The sequence below is a fragment of the Maniola hyperantus genome, chromosome 7 (genome assembly GCF_902806685.2).
Source record: "Maniola hyperantus chromosome 7, iAphHyp1.2, whole genome shotgun sequence".
In the NCBI taxonomy this organism is placed as follows: domain Eukaryota; kingdom Metazoa; phylum Arthropoda; class Insecta; order Lepidoptera; family Nymphalidae; genus Maniola; species Maniola hyperantus.
Genome location: NC_048542.1, coordinates 4,512,372 through 4,533,087, shown reverse-complemented (window position 1 = coordinate 4,533,087; position 20,716 = coordinate 4,512,372). Strand labels below are relative to the sequence as shown.

General features: G+C 37.9%; 1 protein-coding gene across 1 annotated transcript in view; it reads right to left on the bottom strand.

The window, feature by feature from the left end:
• Positions 1-16,525, bottom strand: part of LOC138402606 (uncharacterized) — a 179,519-nt gene extending 162,994 nt beyond the window's left edge. Inside the window, exon 1 of the mRNA XM_069499856.1 lies at positions 16,508-16,525. The gene's annotated coding sequence lies outside the window, so the exon portion shown is untranslated. The remainder of the gene's footprint in view (positions 1-16,507) is intronic.
• Between the last annotated feature and the right edge of the window lie 4,191 nt (positions 16,526-20,716).

Sequence of the window (20,716 nt, the reverse complement as noted above, 5' to 3'; positions counted from 1 at the left end):
AGGTACATTGCTCTTAAATAAGTCACTTGAAAATGCTCTTAGAAAGTTTCCTCCTTGTGAAAGCTCCGCCTTCCGAACTGCGTCTATTGTAGTTACGCTAATTTGACATCTATTAGAAGGTAATAACACCATAATCGGAGGTAGGTACGGGCAACGTGGGACCCTCTCGTCTTATTCTATTATCTAGGATTTCACTGCAGATCCGTGGTACTGAGTCGTTGGCCACAGGTGACGACACATTTTTACTTACCTAATGGTAGACCGCACTAAAACACAAGCGATATCTTTATACATCTGCCTATACCAAGGTAAGTAAGAGCTTTTAGGTACACAAGGAATTCTGTACTAGCTCAGTTATATACGTCAAAAAGCTTAATATACTTATATGAAGGACGATTGTTAATTTTTAAGAAGATATTTTTGATATAATTGAGGCAGTGGTGCGCATAATATCTGCTTACCTAATCAACCTCATGGTCTTGATTGGCGGATAAGATCCTCATCCCAAAGTCCCCTCAGTGACAGATTCGAATGGCAATCGGGGAAAGAACACCCCGCACATCCGCACAGCCCCCGCGCTAACCCGGTGCGGGTGAGCGCAGGTTACATGCGGATATGCAGCGCCCCCTCCCCGGTCCCCCTGCCTCATACCTTGATTGCCATCTTGACCTGTTGCGTTATGTGCGTAATTATACCTATGTTCATACAAAAATCACGTCGATCCGTTGCTGAAAGAAGGAAAAACAAAAAATACACTGGCGGGTCCTGCAAGGATCGTTTTTTGGTATGCGAACACCTTTACGGAACCTTAAAAAAAAACGTCCCGCCACCTCATACCCCGATTGCCTTTTCGACCTGTCGCAGACTATACTTTATCTACCCATTGAATAATTAAAGTCATAGAAAATACTACGTCGAGTAAGTTTTACTCATGTCGTTAACATTGGAAAACACCAACAATAAATAATGATCAGGTATGTAGGTACTTTACGTAAGCTCAGTGTGTCACTGGTCGTCACTATCATTCTTTTGTTGTAACAGAATGAACTCCTGAGAGTTGCGGATACAATAAGTGAATATGTTTTAAATTGTGCACAAAGACATACTCGTATCTTTTAGGTACCTAATTACTACCTTTACAGATTTCATTCGCAATATTTTCAAATTCTATTTTTTATTCCAGGTGACGTAAAACTGCGGCGTGTGCCAATCCTTACAAGACTATAGAGAGCTATAAGAGAAAGTCAGCGCGTGCCAGACCTTCCTTATTTTTAACCGACTTCTAAAAAAGGAGGAGGTTCTCAATTCGTCGGAATCTTTTTTTTTTTTTTTTTATTTTTTTTTTTTTTATGTATGTTCCCCGATTACTCGAAAACGCCTGGACCGATTTTGAAAATTCTTTTTTTGTTTGAAAGGATATACTTTAAAGTTGGTCCCATTTCAATTTGGTGAAGATCTGATGAACATCTTCGAAGATAGATACTGGAACTCCTCAACGAATAAGAGTAAATTGCTCGCGATCAGTGTAATAGCTTAGTAAACAGTAGATTTTTAACCAGTCATAGCATAATTCCATGGAGCCACTAAAAATTGTGAAATAAAAAAATTTTAAAAAAAAAATAAAAACCGACTTCGTTACACAAACACTAAAAATTGAAAAATAATTTAATTTATTACCGAATATATTATGTATACAAGAGTTAATATAGTTCCATAATAATATTTTTTGGGGTCGGTGCCAATGAGGTGCCATTGTGGAGTCCCATAAAAATATGAAGTCTAGACGATTCGCGCAGCTAAAGCTAATTGGCACCGGCACCAAAAAGTATTATTATGGAACTATATTAACTCTTGTATACATAATATATTCGGTAATAAATTAAATTATTTTTCAATTTTTAGTGTTTGTGTAACGAAGTCGGTTTTTATTTTTTTTGTAAATTTTTTTTATAAAAGCTGAAAGTTTCTCTGCGTGTTGTCCCCAACACTGAGGAACGTTTGTTTGGATCATGGTGGCTTTGGGAGATAACAGGTTTTTTATCGTTATTGGGATATTTTCAAATTCTATTTTTTATTCCAGGTGGTGCAAAACTGCAGGATGTGGAAATTCTTACAAGAGAGCTATGTGCAGCAGACAGCAGAGGACATTAATTTATCGATTGACGTTGACGACAATTTTTTTTATCCAATAACAAATTAGATCACAGCCAAAAGGCTGTGGACCTCGGCGATTTTGACGAAGATAGGCACTAAAATAGCTTGCATCATGAGCTACTTTTTATTCCGGAAAATCAAAAACTTCCACGCTACTTTTAAAACAACTAAATCGACGTGGGCGAAGTCGTGAGGACTGAGGATCATGTTTTTGGTACAGAGATCGCATGCATCTCGGAGAAGGACGTAGGCTATTTATTATTCATCCCGGTAAAATCATACAGTTCTCACGAGATTTAACAAAACCCTAAATCTACGCGGACGAAGTCGCGGGCATCATCTAGTAAAAAATACCTAAATGCCAAACATTACAAAGAGTTGCTCTAGCTGCCAATTCAGAAATGGGTATTTCCCACCCCCGTATATTTCTCGGAAGTCGGAGCCGCATTTATCCGGCTTTTTAGCTGAACATAAAAAGAGCAAACTCCCCCGTTCCTCCCCGTAACCGGGAGGGAGAGCGAATCGATATGCAAGTATAATGTACCTGCGTGACCATGATTTCTTTGATTTCAGGATCTTTCCTGGTCCACGTCGTCGTACCCGGAAGAAGGAAAGCTTGCAAATCGAACTTTAGAAAGAGATAACGATTTCGTTGTCTCTGAGACTCTGTCGTTGAGACCGACAAAACGTCACATAGGCATGAGTGACAGAGACGACGCTTTGCGACGCCAAAATCTCTTTCTAATGTTCGATGGGCAAACTTTGCTTCAGATTTGGGCAGGAAAAATTACAGTTATGTACATTATAATATTTTATTTAATAAAGAGAGCAACTACTTAGTTTCTCGCAGGCTCTTTTCTCAGTAGAATCTTCATTCCGAACCGGAGGTAGACTAATAACTTATCATAAAGATGCCCTGTATGAAATAAATTAATTTCATTATATCGAATTTTAGAAAGAGATAATTCGTAGCCAGCGGTTCCGTAGAACGTTGTTTCTGTCGAAAAAAGTTCGCATTATAATAATCAGGTTGTTCAAACGTTGTAAGGAGCTCGTGGCTCTTATGGATGGGGAATGGACTTACTATGAATTGATGGCTCTTATTACAATAATCAGAAAATGTAGGAGAGATCTTGTCCGTGGTCCTCCCCCGTAACCCGTGGAGTCCCTACACACACCCTCAGGTGAGTCACTCGCTATCTGTTGGTCTGTGTGCGCGCTGTGCGTGTGTGCGGCGAGACTGGCTGGCGGCGCCACACGGAATGGACTAACTATGAATTGGTTGCTTTTATTATAAATTTCTTTTAATTTAATCCTTTTAGAATTTTCATGTCTAATCCAGACTAAGTACTACGGGATTAATGGAATGTTCTATCGAACTATGATAGTGAGTAGAGAGTGCAACTGCATCTACGCCCACACTAATTTGTATACAATATTTACAGTAGTCGGCAAGAAATATTGTACATCGACCTTTAGAATGAGGTTTCGGTTTTGTAGAACGTTGTCTCTGTCACTTATACCTGTGTGACGTTTTGTCGGTCTCGCATCGGAAAAAGAAATTTTGGGAGAAAGCCTCAATAGCTCAACGGTTAAAGGAGCGGACTGAATTCCGAAAGGCCGGCGTTGTCGTACCTACTCCTAAGTAGTTGGTGAGGAAATGTGAATATAAGTCATTAAAAAAATCTCACTAAGTGGATGGACTATGGACTGGAAGTGGATCACTAACTAGGTAGGAGCTGCTGAAGACAAGGGGCACAATACTGTATTAAGTACCTATGTACAAATCGTAAGCTATATCCAACGATGACAGCATCGCTGAAAAAATAGTGAAAAGGGGTGTTTATAGTAGGAAAAATATGGAAAACTGCCAACACAATACACGCCGACTACGTCGCAAAGGAGGCGCGTTTGTTTTTAATATTTCACCGCTCAGCACGCGCCTCTCGTGGGAGTACGCTGCAAGATAACCCCATAACAAATCCTATTACACATTATAACCCTTATCTATAAAAGAATAAAGGTTAAAATCGCACGAAAAATTATAATAACGCTTGGCAAACTTAAATGTCCAGTTTCGACACACCCTTTGTTTGGTTTGTGTTTTTATAAAGGTGATTATTAAATTATTTAGCCAGTTAGGCATTAGAAAGGTAGGTACTTATTTGCGACTTTGCCACGTTGGAAGCTAAACTATATAGGTAGCTGAATGACCACTGCGAATTCGTCCGTGTGGAAATAGGTTTTTGAAAATCCCATGGGAACCAACTCTTTGGTTTTTGCGAGATAAAAAGTAGCCTATGTCAGTTTCCAGGTCTTTAACTATACCTATGCAAAAAATCACGTCAATCTCTTTCTCCGTTGCGACGTGATTGAAGGACAAAGCAAGAAACAAACACACTTTCGCATTTGTAATAAAGGTTGTGAAATAAGGGTAGTGATACTACTAGGGTACTAGAGTCATTCAGAATTAGCTCAGAGTAACTCAGCGGGCGATGATGGAGAAAGCTACATATTTGAGACCGGGGTTTGTCTACGTGAAGAACCAGAGTAACTGATACCCATTGCCATAACGAGTAAGGTGAAACGATTGCCATTTGAATAGACGTGGAATATACATATTTCGAAAAACCGATCGACGTTGGGGTCCCAAGGTCCTGGAATGGCCACCTGGCACCGGAAAGCGCAGTGTTGGCAGACCCCCCACCCTCCCTCTGCCTGCAGACCCTAGCAGATGGACGACTTCATCTCGAGCTGCTAAAGCGCAACATCGTGTGTGGACGTTCCTAAAAGTCTATCTTGGTCCAGCAGCGGACGGACATCTATCAGTTGATGACGGCGACGATGAATAATAAGAGAGTATTCCTAGGTATTTATGTACGTTCTGACTTGTGATAACAATAAGAGAGCACGTAGAAATAATATTCTCAATTTCTCACTGTCTCACTCTCACTAAGTACCCATGAGACGTCTGATGATTTCCTTCAGGTAGGTATAAGTAATTAGACCCAAACAGTTAACAAATCTCCTATCGTGGTTCAAAGCCCTAAAAATATTATTGTTCTTAAAAAATCAATATAATTTTTTGAATATCTACAGCATGAACAGAGCACGATAAAAAATCTTAATAAAGCTTATAACAAACAACCATAAAGAACGTCTTTCAAGCAACCCTATTAATCGTTTATCCGTTACACCTCTAATCTAACCCTTCAATACGACCCTCCATGACAAACACTCGCTACAAAAGGTCAAGCTAAAATTGTACCCTTAATTCGTAGGGTCAGAATACCTTTTGTTAAGGAGCGCCAATCCGTACTTTTTGTTATGTCCACTTTTGTCCACTGCCGCCGGGAATGGTCCAGATGACCCCAGGGTCATATTTCTGTATTAAGGGTCAGTTTGGAATGAGTGGTCAAATGCCCCAGGATAGTAATTTCGTTAATTTTATGCTATATGAATCTCTTTAACAATGAATAAATATTCAGGGTACGTTGGCTGGTTCTTTTGGTTTTTATTTATTTACAAAAACATGCTTACATAGTAACATGCAACAGCTTACTTGACTTACAAAAACATGGACAATTTTGAAACGTTTGTCTTTTTCAATATGTTCAGTTGTTGAATTTTAGCAGATTCACGTATAAATTCGCTTTAAATGCAATTTTCCGGTAAATGATCCATTATATTTGCTCGCCATTTTTATTAAAAAGAAATATTTTTTAATTTTTTACTTCATGGTTGATCAACTTATTGTTTACAGTACGATTATGTACCTTAATAAAGCTCTTTTGACTTTGATTCTCATCGAAATCACAAACAATATTTTTAGCGTGTTTAGCAATAACTGTGTCTTTTATTCTCAATACTGAATTACTTACATAACTATTTTACACTTCTCTCTAAGTAAACACATAACAAAATGAATAACGGGATGCACTTGAGAACTCCTGACATTATAATGCTCTTCCTGGCTCATCTATACTAATATTTTTCTAAGTCCAGCTGCAGGCCAGTACAAAAGATTCGCAAGGGCCGTTACGCGAAGAAACTTAATTGCTAAAATTTGCATAAACACCTCGAGGGACATCGCAAAAAATTAACAAAAAGGGCTATGAAGGGATGCTACCGTGATTGATTGCAACTAGTTTGCAGTGGTTTGTAGTGTTAGGACTATACACAATAGAGAAAGTGTAGCTGTATACAATTTGAATAGCTGAAATGGGCATTTAGACATGACATGATGATGAGACAATACAATTTTAGTCAGATTTTCATAATAAGTTAAATAAAGTACTTAGGTAGGTAGATTTTCTCGAGTTCATTGATTGCACATGCGACAGTAAAATAGTAAAAACACATAGTTTAAAAAAATTTAGTGTTTTACTAATAAACCCTGAGCTGGCAGTACCTAACAATTAACCGCCATAAATGATAAAGCTTGCGTTAGCATCATAATATCAAATTTCTTGAAGAAGCAGATGCAGCAGCAGTGTTGAAGAATTTATGAGTACCAACATACCTATTAAGAATTTTTTATACCACAATGTAAGTCAGGAAACCCAAGGCAAACTCAAGCTTTATTGACAAAAAGCATCCAAAAGTCTAGAATCTAGAAAATCAATAAAATACTGTTGCTGTATCTCCTCCGGAATAAAACTCTTCCATTGTAATTAAAAGTTACACTAAAGCTTTTATTGTCACCGCTTAAACAAACAATAACATATCACAAAGACCACTAATCCTATAAGGGACAGCATCCAAGATCCGAGATCCCACGTATGCAAAAAGTAGACATAAAGCCAAATTACCATAAACAACGCATTATGAGATGGCGGTTGACGGAAACCGGTCGTAACCGGTTCAGTCCGGAAATTATCAGTTCCGACACCGTTTTACAATCGTCTTATTGTTTTTTTCGGTATGGAGTACAATAGGCACAGGCCAGGCCGGTAGTTCGGTTGGTGTTAGGCGATTAAGCTCTACGGAACGATTGTTATCTGACGATCGGAATCGATATTGTTTTAACATTTTTATGAAAGATATTTAATTATCTTGTGTTTCATTCAAATATGCGTGTTTTAATTTACTTAACCATTTTATTCGTACATAGAGGCAAACCTTACATAACTAACTACACGAAAAAAGCATCGTAATATTTTTAGGGTTCATGTAGGAACCTATACCTTGATATAACCTTGATTACATTTGCATGTATGTGGTATCGTTAGAATTCTTACATCATCCCGAGTGACACTGGCTATAATTTTTTTGAAACAAAATTCAAGGTGGTGGCTATAAGCATACTTAATAGCCCCGCCATATTCCAATGTGAATTTTTTAACTTTTTGCTCGTTTTATGGCAGGACAGTCGTGTTTTTAATTTTTGTAAATTGTCTTGTTTCTTCTTGTTTCAGAACTTTTATATCAGAGATTTTAAGTTTGCTGTAGTTTTGTTGACAGTAGTCTCGATCCCGATTGAATTTTTCCAAATACAATTCCCCTGCAAGTCAAGAATGGGATGGACAAATTGAAAAGGTGAAATCAGAGACGTAAGCGGGGTTGTAATCATAGAGTTATGATATTTTGCCCATAAGTTATAGTTCCCGTAGTAGAAAAGATTTTTGATTCTTTCTTCAAGTTCGTGGTTCTATCATTGAAGATTTGACTATGTGGAAATTCTGCACTATGTAGATCTTTTGCCGGTGCTTTGTAATTTGGGCATTTTAGCTCATTGTTCAAGTAGCGGAGTTGCCTGGATAATATTATAATGTGCGCCACATGTATCTATCTTAAATGTCTTTGGTGGCACAGCTTGTATTATATTATGCTAGCTGATGCCCGCGACTTCGTCCGCGTGGAATTAGGGTTTATTCAAAATCCCGTGGGAACTCTTTGATTTTTCTTTTGAAAAGTAGCCTATGCCACTCTACAGGTCTTTATCTATACCCATGCAAAAAATCACGTCAATCCGTTGCACCTTTGCGACGTGATTGAAGGACAAACCAACAAACAAACACACTTTCGCAATTGTAATAAAGGTCTTAATACATAGGTATACATATTTTCTTTTTTTTACTATCCGAGTAACATACGACTTCGTTCTCGTGGATGTAGATTATCAAGAATCCCGTGGGAACTCTTTGATTTTCCGGGATAAATAAAATAAAAATCTTATATATTCAAATAAACTTTTACAAGTACTTTCGAATAGTCGGATGCATCTACCACTGTAAAAATTAGTTTACATATATCACTCTCCAGGTCTTCAATTATATCGGCCAATAAAAATAGGTCAATCCAAATTGCTCCGTTGCGGTATGATTGAAGGACAAACCAACAAACACACTTTGGCATTCGCAACGGAGCCACGGATTTTTTGCATGGATAGATACCGTGATAAGTATACATAGTTAAAGACATAAGAGTCATAATATGCAGCTTTTTAAAGAGTTCGCAGAGGATTTTTATAAACTTAAATCAAAGCGGATGAAGTCACGGACGTCAGTTAGCATTATACAGTTATATGGATATACCTTTAAGTGTAGGTATTGTTGATTTATTAAGCTCCTGCATACGCGGCAAGTTGTTAAAGGAATTTATTCCAAAAACTAAGATGGCTAACGCCGGTAGCGGCCAGCCTGGGAACTGTCAAAGGTCAAAACACATCTCAGTTCTCACTCGTCAGTGACTCACTTTAGGTGATTGGCACACTGGCGTTTTTAAAGATGTTCTATTTCACGATGACCATGTGGTTATGTTTGTGTTTGTGCACACGTACACATTGTTATATTGTGCGTGGCCCTCACACTCGACCGCGACGCGATTTATGTTACGCACACAAATTTTATCCATAAATATGTGACGTGCATTGTGTTTTGCAATTGTTATCCAAATACAAGAGTAGAGGTGTAACTGCTGTTTAATTTATCTACTACCTACGTCATCACGTTACTGCGTCATTCCACCAATGCATCATAGGTCCAGACGGCCACCTGAAGTTACCAGAAAAACATACAGTCAAATTCAGAACCTCCTCCTTTTTTTTAAGTCGGTTAAAATATGCTATACCTGGTTAAAACCCTGCTGTTTACAAAGCTATTACACTGATAGCGAGCAATTTACTTTTATCCATTAAGGAAACTCCGTTCTCCATCTCCGGAGATATTCATCAAATCTTTTCCAAATTGAAATGGGACTGAAGTATGTCATACAAAACAAAAAAAGAATCATCAAAATCGGTTCATAATTGACGGAGTAATCGCGTAACAAACATACCAAAAACATACCGTCGAATCGAGAACCTCCTCCTTTTTTGAAGTCGGTTAAAAAGAGACTGACCAAAACACGCTCGTGTGTAACAGTCTCTTATTACCAAGAAACAAGAAATGCGCTCTAACTTACATTTTCTTGTTATTACTTAGAATGAGATCATATACGAAATCTCCAGAGATAATAAAGCTTGGCTCGGGTTTCGGTAATTGTTGAGTTTAATCATAAAAACAACAAGCTCCTTTAACGACTTTAACCGTGTCACTATATTACAGGGTCTAAATTACCCTACTATCGATGAAATCTCTTTTATTGCATTTTTATGTATTTTCTTCAATAGTTAAATTAACATTAAGTAGAATAATGTATAAATTAAAGTATTTAATAGGTAAGTATAACATTAATAAAAGGATTTTTGCTATTTAAGTATCATAAACTAAGTATATAATAGGTAAGTACCTACTTAAGAATTCTACAAGACTTTTTATTTGTAATTGAGTTTGCGCTTGCGGATCTACCTATCTGCAATTTGATAATAATATTCTAGTCGACAAAAAAAAACATTTCTGTGTGCATACCTATTATTATTAATGCGTTAAATAATTTTCAAGTAAATAAACGTTGGGCCCATACGTAATAAGATAGAGTTAGACTATAATATTATGTAGATTATTAATTTATTTTATTTTATTCTGATACCTACAAGTTAGCAAGTGATTGCAATCCCACCTGGTGGTAAGTGATGATGCGGTCTAAGATAGAAGCGGGCTAACCTGGAAGGTGTATGGCAGTTTTTATTAAACCCATGCCCGTTCGGTTTCTACACGGCATCGTACCGGAACGCTAAATCGCTTGTGCCGGCATTGCCGGTAGGGTGGTAACTAGCTACGGCCGAAGCCTCCAGACCAGACCAGAAATTTATAAATTATTAAATACCAAACCCCTGCCAGGAATCGAACCCGGAACCTCCCACTAATAAGACCACAGTGCTTTCCACTGCGCCATGGAGGTCGTCGTTACTTTGAGCTGTAGACGTAGGTAACCTACCTGTTAATCATCACTTTTTTGTGTGTTGTTTCGGATTGACTATGCTGCGTAGGCCCTACTGGCCGCTACAGCGTCACCGGGGGGGGTATGGCGAGCGCGAAGCTCCGCCTAGGGCTCGAAGAAATAATTCGAGAGGTCGGGGGGCAACGTCCTCCTAAGGGCGCCTCCTGTGAGGCTCGGACCACGGCTTAGGATGACGTTGGGATGGGTGGAGTTGTTGGACTACTGGTTAGTCCGTAACTAGTTTTTCTAATTTATATTCTAGCTTTACCAAAATTATATGATCACCGCAGTACCTACCTATATTTTTTACAAGAAAATTATTCAATTCACTTACCTAAGAATGAACAAGTATCCATTAGATGTAATCGAGGCATCGCTGATAAGAAACGCGTTTGTAAACGATAGTCAGCCAGTTAAAAACACAAGAACTTCCAATAACCTAATCTACACCAAACTCACTCTTACTCCATACAAAATAAAAGCTAATATAACTGTAAATATCAATTTGTGCAGACGTTAAAGCATGCTAATAGTTATGTATTTTGTGTGCTCTTCTTACGTGAAACAGTTTTAATTCTGCGGCCAAAATAGTGATGTATCACTCTTATTTCTATGACATAAGGAAAATTATTAGAAGAAAACAATTTTATCAATTGGGTAAAAAGTTGGTAATTTTCTGTTAGTAGGGTCAACGTTTCGCACCTTGGATTGGAAGCTCGTTTTGTCAGTTGTAAAAAAGTTGTCTTTCTTTTTTGCAACTTTTTTTTGAAAATAATGTAGAGCTGTGTAACGCGTAAATTTAACTCCTCACGCGCCATTTTAACTTTTTGCGTCAAATTTCGTGTCGAAAGTACGATTTTAGTCCTTATTTTAAGATAAACCGAACTTTTAACATGACAGTTGACCCATAGAGACCCAAAATGTGTTACAAAATGGCGCGTGAGGAGTCATTTTTTACGGACTATACTTCCATGTATTTATTGCATAGTTATTATGCCACGGTATTTAAGACACACGAAGATGAGAAAAATGTTTTGTAAATTATTAAGAACTAACTGATGCCCGCGACTTCGTACGCGTGAATTTAGGTTTTTAAAAATCCTTCAATTTTCCGACATAAAAAGTAGCCTATGTCCTTCCCCGGGATGCAAGCTATCCCTGTACCAAATTTCGTCAAGATCGGTTAAAACGGTTGAGCCGTGAAAAGCTAGCAGACAGACAGACAGACAGACAGACAGATACACTTTCGCATTTATAATATTAGTATGGATAATAAAATTCTTAAATAACAGAATGTTAGAGTTCTGTTCAAGAATTCGTAAAGATACGGCTGACGATTTTACTTTAAAAAGTAGGTAGGTAGTGTTAATACCTACGTAATTCGTCTCTTCTCTTAAATAAATAAAGAACAAAGAATATCTCAAAAGCGGTAAAATTCAACGTTCGCATCACTCTTACTTAATCTTCAAACGCATCTCAGGTACAAGATGCATTGTTCCTAACTCAATTTGCATAACCCTGCGATGCGAGCGGGGACAAAGAACCCAGTATCTCACCCGACGGGCCTAACTGACCCATTTCGCAGACGGCCTTTCAAACAACGCAAAATTTCCCACTGTCCACACAACAAAGACGTCTATGACCAAACCCTTTGCTACAATTTTTATGGGAAATAGCTTTCTATGCTCCATTTTTTTGCATTGTCCGAACTCCTTCAATAGACCAACGGATTCGCCTTTGGCGAATGTTTATGTGATTTTAATATAATGTAATAGAGCGGCCTTTTGCACCTGAAGTGTTCGGGTAAAATATACGACCGTTATACGTCAAAGTTAACGGTATATACCTATACAAAACTTGTTATCATTTTAGTCTATAATAAATTATTGTAGAAATAAATAGAAAACTAGATTTGGTGTATTCGCTGATGTATTCATATCGATTATAAAATTAGGTACCGATATACAGAAGTTTACCATAATATTATTTGCAAGGCTTTGTTTTTCAGATCATGAAAACATGCGTACAGAAATTTTGTAAACACATGATATTAAATTACCTACTATTTTTTGTTGATTAAGTACATACTTATGTTAGTTTCAATCATCTTGTTTTATTTTACACGATAAACCTTATCTTATAAATAGAATTTTCCTACACAATGCGTTACAAATAGCACCGTTTAAATACAAAATAAATACCGCCAAAGGTTAACTCGATTTTCCGTCCAACCGTTGATGCACCGGTCTCGTTTTAATTGTCTATTCACTGGGCAGGGTCACTTCGACCCGTATATCTCAGGTAGCCAACCCGTGCTGACCTGAGAACACAATACATGGGTCACGACAACCCTTTATGCCAGTTTAAACACCCCGAAATCGGTGCAGCGTGAGTGATAGGGTCATCTAGCGGCCCGAATGACCGTACTGACCTTTTCTTTAGAAATCCACCCCTTTCTTACAAGGCATTATTTGTAATCCCTTTCGCGAATCTATTTTATTGTTCATCATCTATTCAGTTCCTATTTTGGACGTTCGTTTATCGAAATTTTTGCGTTCGTGAGAACGATCTAGTTTCTTTGCAAAACTGTAACGTACACAGGACAAAGGTTTAAAAAGCTTGGTCGTTTATGGGAAAGTTCGCCGTTGTCTACTAGACAAAGGAGTGGTCTCTTTTTAATGATTCGCCTTTGTATTTAGGCAGTGCATTGATACAGTTTTTGTGTGGTCATTTCGACCGTTGGGCAACGGATTTGCCGATACTATATAAGTCGGCATTTGACGGTTAGGCGTCGCATAATTTGTCTGATGCAACGCGTGTATGCATGCGGCCCGGGTCTGGGATCATTTTGTGCCCACTCGCTGAGAAATAAATTAGAAGTTTATTCAAATAAAACAGTGTTGATCTAAATAAACAATGCTGATGTCGCATCGGGAATTTTATCAGGCTTTTATTATTGAACTTAGGCATGCAGATCATAGATAGGTACGTTCAAATAAAATAATCACTTTAGTATAAAAATAAAAAGTGCGCGATGTACAATTTAAAGTCTACAGGATCCCTCACTTATGAGCCTTCTACTCTCGAGGAAGTACTATGGAACTTAATTAGTAGATACTCGTAGCTTTTGCTTTTTAGTCTACCTTTCCTTGGTAAGAAAAAAGTATCAAAATCTACTTTTCGCAGAAATTATCATAGATATTCATAGGTGCGACGCACTAAAAGCCTTCTATTGTGACATGAAATATCGGTCACTTGATTTTACTTTTTGCACAAAGGTCGATCTCGGCTAACTGTGTCGCCGAAAGTGTGTTTTCTGTCCATCGAAATTTTGACGAAATTTAGTACAGAGATATCTTGCTAACCGGGGACAGACACAAGCATTGATTTATTAATAAATCAATGGACACAAGCTAATTTTTATCTCGGAAAATCAGAGTTACCGCGGGATTTTTAAAGTTATGACAGTTAAACCGATTTTGACGATGTACAAAGATAGTTTGCGCCCCGGAGACGAATATAGGCTACTTTCAAAAATGATCGAACTAAATCGAAGAGTTCCCACGGGATTTTTAAAACCCTAAATCCACGCAGGCATCATCTAAGTAGTTTAAAGTTTAAAAGACGAATCCAAAACGGATCTACGCTCTAATCGAAGACATAACAGAGAAAGTTCATGCCCTCGCAGTCTCTTCACAACAACAATGGGGTAAAAAATTGAAAAAAAGGTAAAAAACGTTGGAACTGGACAGTCCCCGGATGCAGGGGTAGGTAGCAGTTGGCACGTGCGCCCGGCAGGTGTGCTCGGAACTTTAGATGCAGAAGCTTGCAACCTTTCATCTGTGCTTTAAAATTATGGTGATCTGACATATAAAATCCAGGTTAAAGAATTATTTATTTCTCTCAAAGAATTACAAAATTCACTTACAGAGAAAACATATTTACAATAGGTAGGTACTTATTCGTTTGTTCAGCAATCATTATAACTTACTTGATCTACAACTCACATTACATATTTTACTTTAACAATTTGTTATTTTAATTAAGTAGTTGATATAATTTCAAATCTACCCACACAATTCACTATATTTTAATATCGCTCCGCCTTGGAAGAATGCGAGATCGTTGCCACAGTGTAGTTCATACAGTATAGTAACAAAATTTAATTAAGTAGGTTTATATCATAAAGTATGTGTTTTTTGAGTTTGTTTTTAAATATATTGAACGAGCTCGCATTCTTCACCTCCTTCGGTAATTTATTATACACTTGTACACCTGCAAATTTTATGTTTCTTCTTCCTTGAGAAGTACGTGTTTGTGGGAGTAAGATGTGATCTCCTCTACGACTGCTCTCTACTCTACTCTGCACTTGATGTATTTTGGTGAAAATGATATGCGTGTGAATAGATTTGTTGAGTATTTTCCTTATTAGTATGCAAGTGTGATATGAATGGAGCTGTTTGATGTTCATGAGTTTTGTTTCTTTATACAATTTGGTTGTGGGTGTTAGGTAGTCATAATGAAATAGCATTTTTATAATTTTGTTTTGGGCAATTTGTAGGTCTTTTAGGTGTGTTTTTGGTGCGAATCCCCAAACTTCAATTAGATATAGTAGATGTGGTTTAACTAAAGAATTATATATTGTCTGACGTACTCGACGAGGTAGGCAATGGATTATGTTACGCAGGAAAATCGTTCCTCAAAACATGCAAAGTGTTTTGCAAAATGCATGTTTCTTCTATTATGGTCGTGCAATATTTTTTTTCAAGTAGGTACTACCTATTTGAAACTATAACACCTAAATAAATATCAAACAAAAACATTTTTATCGAAAAAGAAAAAAAAATAGTTTTTTGTCTTTTAATTTAATTTTTTTTTTTTTTTAGATAAGTAGGTACTATATGTAGGTATAGGTAAGACGTAACGCTAAATCGCTTGGCGGCACGGCTTTGCCAGTAGGGTGGTAACTAGCCACGGCCGAAGCCTCCCACCAGACCAGACCAGAAATTTAGAAATTATAAAATTCCAAACCCCTGCCAGGAATCGAACCCGGGACCTCCCACTATTAAGACCACAGCGCTCACCACTGCGCCAGGGAGGTCGTCGTGTTCAAGAAAAATAACATTAAATGAATTTGTGGAGTATCAAGACGAGTGTAGCACGCTATACACAGGTGGTCCGGTCGCACCCCTATCTCCCACGCCACTTCCTTTGTCGCGCTCGTTCCTATTGAACTCTATAAATAAAATAAATTCAAAATTTAAGAAATATTTTAGCTTTTATCATTATCATCATGATCACCCCATTGTTGGCTCACTACAGAGCACGGGTCTACTCTCAGAGTGAGAAGGGTTTTCGCCATAGTCTACCACGCACACCAAGTACGGATCGGCCGACTTCACACACCTTTGAGAACATTATGGAGAACTCACAGGCATGCAAGTTTCCTCACGATGTTTTCACCGTTAAAGCAAATGATATTTAAATTACTTAAAAGTGAAACGCACATAACTCTGAAAAGTTAGAGGTGCGTGCCCAGAATCGAACCTCCGACCTCCAATTAGGAGGTGAACGTCCTAACCACTAGGCTAACACAGCTTTTTAGCTGTAGGAAGGATAAATGCGAAAGTCTTGTCTGTCTGTGTGTTTGTTTGTTACCTTTTCACGGGACATGAAAATGCAAAACCGGAATGCAAGCTATCTCTGTAAATAGATGATGCCCCGACTTATTCGGTATAGATTTAGGTTTTTAAAAATCTCGTGGAAACTCTTTGATTATCCGGAACAAAAGTAGATTTCTTTCCTAGGGCTGCAAGCTATCTCTATGCCAAATGTCAAAATCGGTGAAAAGCTAGCAGACCATAGCAGACAAACAGAGAGACACACTTTCACATTTTATAAAAACTGGTCAAGTGCGAGTCGAACTCGCACACGAAGGGTTCCCCACCATCATACGAGAAATCTCAAGCAAGTTATCGACGTACAGCGCCACTTTGATGTATTTTATGAACTACATAATTACTTCAGGAACACGAATCTTAAATTTTTTTTGTGATTGAGAACCACAAATTCACGGTTTTCGGATTGTTCCCTTTGCTTGTGCTATAAGACAATTACTACCTGCCAAATTTCATGATTCTATAGGTCAACGAGAAGTACCACGGAGTAGAAAACTAAACAGACGTCTTTGCATAGTGTTACCTATAGTTTAATTTACGTTCGTTAAAGATACGTTATAAGATAAGAGGTTTTTCTAATCTAAATATCGGTGACATGCCGCTATCCGGGTAAGTATTAAATATTGTATATAGATAGGTACTTATGATAATATAATATGATGTAGGGAGGTTATCGTAAGACGTTAGGAGCAACGGCGCGTATCGGCAGATGTCCACACATCTGGTCTGGATCTAGGCAGAGGCACCCTCGGCGCGAGCGTCGCCCCCGACCGGCCAATCACCCGACCTTAGGAATTCGCCTTTTACGGAGGGAGGGTTCTGGGAACTAAGGTAACGCTTATCTTAACATCGCCATCGCGCGGAAAACGCTTCACTTTTAACCGACTGCGACTTACAAAGTGTACCTAGAAAGGAAGGTACAGGTATGTGCTATTATTTTATACTACTTAGATTATGGCCATGACTTCGTCCGCGTGTATTTAGCTTTTTAAAATGACGTGGGAACTCTTTGATTTTCCCCGGGTTGCAAGCTATCGCTGTAACAAATTTTGTCAAAATTGATTGAACGGATGGGCCGTGAAAGGCTAGCAGACAGACGGACAGACAGACACTTTCGCATTTATAGGATCAATGACTATATACCATCCACTCTATATCAATGAGTATTATAATATACCTACGTATACCTAACGACCATACATTTGAATGTATGGTCAGGAAATTAATAGAACTTCTGTTGTAGGTATAAACAATATACATAGAAGCAGGCGTTACTTTGCGGAAGCCCTTTTAGTTAGTTTATCTTACACTTTTCAATTGTAAGATAAACTAACTAGTGAACGACAAAAGTTCCTTCTGACCACAGTATATATAGTCAGATACTCGTTAAATGGTACAAGAGTCGTTTCCCACAAGTTGACAAGTACCTACAAACAATAGCTCGGACAGTTCGTCCGGTCGGAAGGTAACCCGAGACGGGGAAGCCCTGTACGCCACTTCCACTGTCCTCCGCCTCACTACGTAGATATATCTACCTATTACCTACCCAATAGTATCCTATAACTACTTTACTCATCCATCATCATCATCATCATCATCGACCGATAGACGTCCACTGCTAGAGATAGGTCTCTTGTCTCGGTCTTGCACCGCCTGAATCAAGCGACTCCCTGCGACTCGTCTGATGTCATCCGTCCACCTAATGGGGGGGGTCTTCCAACACTGCATCTTCCGATGCGAGGTCGCCATTCCAGCACCTTGAGACCCCAACGTCTATCGGTTTTACGAACTGTGTGCCCTGCCCATTGCCACTTCAGCTTCGCAACTCATCCACACTTTCATACTAATATTATAATGTCTGTTTGATAACTTTTTGGCGAAATTTGGTACAGAGACAGCTTGCATCCCGGGGATGGACGTAGGCTACTTTTCGTCCCGGAAAATAAAGGAGTTCCCACGGGATTCAAAATAAAATTAAATCCACAAGGATGAAGTTTAGAAGTACAGAGACAGCTTGCATCCTGGAGCCAACCATTTTCGGCTAGAGTACCTAGGGGGGATTTATTGGACACTTTCGAAGTTTCAACTAATACTAAATAATATACCAATGAGATACCTACTACGGTATATCTACAGGTGATATCTAGTCGACATCAGCGTCCAGACTAAGAGAGCAAGACGAAATTCGCAGCATCGCCTTCACCTAATTACCTGTTGAGTAGGTAACATCGGTTCCTCTGGTTCATAGTATACGGATCTGCTCATTTCTGCGGAGAGAAACTCCGAGCATAGCTCCTCCAACGCCCGCAAAAATTCATATATGTAATATATAAAAAAAATGATATGGCCAAATCCGATATACGCGTTACATTAACCCAGCTCGCGGGCACGTGCGCGACAGGTGCGCGCGCAGCCGGCGCGTTGCGTAACGACGCACGAGACGAGCTTATAAGATACCCGCTCTTGTAAGAAACTTTTATCTTACCCTTTTAGAAAACTTTTTAACAACTAGCAATCGGCATCATTCTTTCTCAAACTTGTCATGTGTAAAATAAAACTAAGTACTTATTTAGTAGGTATAGGTAGGTAGGTACTTGCGAATGCTAATTTTGCAGCTTTAGTAAACACTAAAGAGTCTTCTGAGATTATGTTTATAGCATCTATAGTGCCTAACAGAACCTTCGGCTTTGGCTGAAGCCAAAAACCGCTTATGGCTAAAAGTTCGGTTTCGACCAAAGTGAGTGAGTCTGGCCGAAGTCGAAGCTTTCTAAGCTAGCGCCGAAATTGAACGAAGTGTTACAAATGCGTGAATGAGAGAGATAAGATTATCGGTGGATTATCGAAACAATATGTTCCTATTTATTTATGACAACTTCAATAAGACTATAGCATAAAATTAAAAAAAGACATTATTTTATCGGCTTTTATGTGCTTTTAGCCCAAACAATCTTGAACTTTTCTTAAGGTTATTAGGTAAATCAACCTGAACTAAAAGCACAGTTTTATAGTATAGCAAATAACCCTCAAGGATATATTACCCGAGTTATATATTATGTTATATATTTTTATCTGTTTTTATTCCAAATTTTTACCTACTTAGCTAAATTGCTCTCGATCATATTTTTAATGATTTTTAGCAAATCAATAAATGACATAACACAAAGTTATCAGTTCTCACCGCACTCAATCAGTCATGTGAACGATATTTATCAATGTCGTTGTGGCGCACCACAGCTTCCCTCTTCCGCTGGGAACACCGTTCCGGACAATCTTCATGAGATAAACTGCTTTTTGTATCGTGCGCACACTTGTTAATTGTTATTGTTATGGATAGGTAAATAGAATTTTTTGCATGCAAACTGATGTTTGACGAATCAAAACAGTTAGGTAGGTTCCTAGTGTCTACATATTATTTACCTCTTATCGGTTAAAATCATGTCATAATAATCATAATCATAATTTATTTATTGCGAATACACGTTTTATAGGTGGTACAGCAGTCAGGCAGTCATGTAGGTAAATAAAATATGAGTGATGATGCAGTTCATCCTATTAGATTCACATAATATTATACTGACCTAATCTCAATTACCGAAAGCTAATATGAGAGAGTGAAAAAGAATGATTCTGTGATGAACGAAGATTTAAAAGAAAATAAATGTGGGAAAAAAAGATTTGTAAAGTTCAATTTTATAAAGCCTAAAGTGACGAAAATATATGTCAGTTTTTAACCGACTTCAAAAAAAGGAGGAGGTTCTCAATTCGTCGGAATCTTTTTTTTATTTTTTTTATTTTTTTTATGTATGTTCCCCATCGGGGATAATAATAATAATATTTTTTGGGCTCGGTGCCAATGAGGTGCCATTGTGGAGTCTCATAAAAATTCGAAGTCTAGACGATTCGGGCAGCTGAAGCTAATTGGCACCGGCACCAAAAAATACTATTATGGAACTATATCAATTCTTGTATACATAATATATTCGGTAATAAATTAAATTATTTTTCAATTTTTAGTGTTTGTGTATCGAAGTCGGTTTTTTATTTTTTTTGTAATTTTTTTTATATTTGTTGAGGCTTGCCACCTTTTGGAAAAAACTTGGATGCTAGGCTTGACAAATGCTAGATTTGATTGAATGTTAGATTTTAATTGGAAGAGTTTTATTAAAACCTGTGATTCAAAACCTCTTCCAACTTTTAATTTTAATTAAGAAGAGGTTATAAAATTCTACGATGAATTAGCTCATCTAAACGTTAGCAGAAACCTGTCCGTTATATCCAATGATCTCGATATATTGATTAAACATAATAAGTGACTAGTGATATGTTATTTTTCGCTCAGTGAGTAGCGCTGGACCCGGGTTCGAACTCTCCTCACGTGCAGTTCCATTGTTTGATACATCACGTCACAATCTCTTTAATCGCGTCTGTCATCAGTAATTTGACATTTGAAGGAAAAAGACAAAACAGAGTATTACTATTCCACCGCTATTCCAGGTTTATTTGTTAGAGGGTTAGTGTTTTTCGACACTAGGCTAAGGGCATGCCAACCGCCAGATAAACTT